We start from the raw sequence: 2,413 nt of genomic DNA on the forward strand, positions 1-2,413 counted from the left end.
ACAAAAAGAGAAGCCCCCCCCCCCCAAGGGAGAGTCCCTGTAAAGCATCTCCCGCATCCCCGAGACGAGCTCCGGCCGGAAACCGGCACGGAGATATCTCGAGCCGAGAGTCGCTTCAAGACAGCCTACATACCCCGATTGGGAAGACAACGTATAAGCTGCTCAAGGTCTCAAATCAAAATCGAGCTTCAGCACCCAATACCCACAGCGCAAGATTCAGGCTATGCGCCTTCACTATCAAAATTGACTAAGTTCAACAATAGTCGAACTGGGACTCAGGCTATGCGCCTTCGCCATCGAAATCGATAAAGTTCAACAACATTTGAACTAGGACTCAGGCTATGAGCCTTCTCCATCAAATCAAGGCCGTGCGCCTTCGCCAGTAAGTTCAACTACGGTTGAACCAAGATTCAGGCTATGCGCCTTCACCATCAAAGGTGACAAAGTTCAACTATGGTCGAACCAAGACTCAGGCTATGCACCTTCGCCATTAAATCAAGGCAGTGCGCCTCCGCCAGTAAGTTCAACCACGGTTGAACCAAGATTCAGGTTATGCGCCTTCACCATCAAAATTGACTAAGTTCAACAATAGTTGAACTATTGTTGAACTAAGACTCAAGCTATGCGCCTTCGCCATCAAATCAAGGTCGTGCGCCTCCGCCAGTAAGTTCAACTACGGTTGAACCAAGATACAGGCTATGCGCCTTTGCCATCAAAATCGATAAAGTTCAACAACAGTTGAACTGGGACTCAGGCTATGTGCCTTCGCCAGTAAGTTCAACTACGGTTGAACCAAGATTCAGGCTATGCGCCTTCACCATCAAAATTGACTAAGTTCAACAACAGTTGAACTGGGACTCAGGTTATGCGCCTTCGCCATTGAATCAAGGCTATGAGCCTTCGCCACTAAGTTCAACAACAGTTGAACTGGGACTCAGGCTATGCGCCTTCGCCATCAAAATGGACTAAGTTCAACAATAGTTGAACTGGGACTCAGNTCCCGCAACAGAAAGGTTCTTCGGAATAGGTTTTTATCCTACACCGGATGATGAAAAATGGGACTGAAGAAAGAAAGAGAGAAGGATGGTTTCTGCCACACCACTGCCCCATCTTTATGATACTTTGTTAAGACCAAGTATGGCAAAGTAAAAGGACTTTTTTGGTATTTTTTCTTCAAACAGATAATCTACAAAAGGAACATGCAAACTCCTAACAATAAAAATTGGAAAGCTTAGAAAAGAATACTTCAAATGCACAACAAAAAAGCCCATATCTCTCCCTCGATCAAATTAAAGAGCTTGCGATTTTAGAATAGACACGAAATTTATATGTACTTGTTTCTAATTATTATCAAAGAAGTTAAGAGTTATTATGAATATATATTTATATATAAGTAGTTCTTTAGCTTTTGTTATATTTTTGTTCTTCATCATAAAATATCATATTTTGATTCCGAAGAATCTCTCTTCACGTGACACTCTCTTCTCATTCTAGCACATACAATCCATTTGTATGCAACCCAAATGATATTCCTACAAACACATTGAATATTTCACTCAAGTTTAACATAAACTCACTGCACATCAATATACTGAAATTCTCAACTCGAGATAGTTCTACCCCTAGTTATGTCACGACCGCAAAACCAACCCGGTCGTAATGGCGCCTATCATGGAACTAAGCCAGCCGACACATTTTCAAAATAGTTCAACATTTCATTAAAATATAAATAACAACCTTTTTCATACTGAAATCCTCATAAGAAAATATAAAGTCAAAAACCAAAATGCGGAAAATAAAGCCCGACCTCGGGTGTCACTAAGTCATGAGCAAATAGTACAACGGTTTCGAAATATAACAAGACAAAAATAGTCTGGAAATAAACTACTAATAACTACAGGGAGATAGGAGGGAGAAGAGCAAGGTTGCGATCGCCATGCAGCTACCTTGCCAACTCCGAATATCTGCTACGGATAAAGATCAACGCTCGCTAGCACGTCCAGCAACCCCTGGATCTGCACACAAGGTGTAGGGAGTAATGTGAGTACGCCAACTCAGTAAGTAATAAAGGTAAATAAAGACTGAGCAGTAGGAAACACAGAAAAATCCACATCACAAAAACTCAGTAAGTTCAACATGCTTTCAAATCAGTATATGAGTCAAAATCCTCTCATTTAAAAACCCAGTTTTTCAGAAAAATTTTGAAGATGCCTTTCAACAGTTTCAATAGAAGCTCAATGCAATTTAGAGTAAAAATGATAAAAATCATAATAGCCCCTCGGGCAAAACATAGTTCGTATACAGCCCCTCGGGCAACATGAATCATAAACCGCCCCTCGGGCATAACATCACTCAGAACCAGCCCCTCGGGCAAACCTCACAGTCACTCGTAACAGCCCCTCGGGCACAACAT

The sequence above is a fragment of the Nicotiana attenuata genome, chromosome 11 (assembly GCF_001879085.1).
Source record: "Nicotiana attenuata strain UT chromosome 11, NIATTr2, whole genome shotgun sequence".
NCBI lineage: Eukaryota > Viridiplantae > Streptophyta > Magnoliopsida > Solanales > Solanaceae > Nicotiana > Nicotiana attenuata.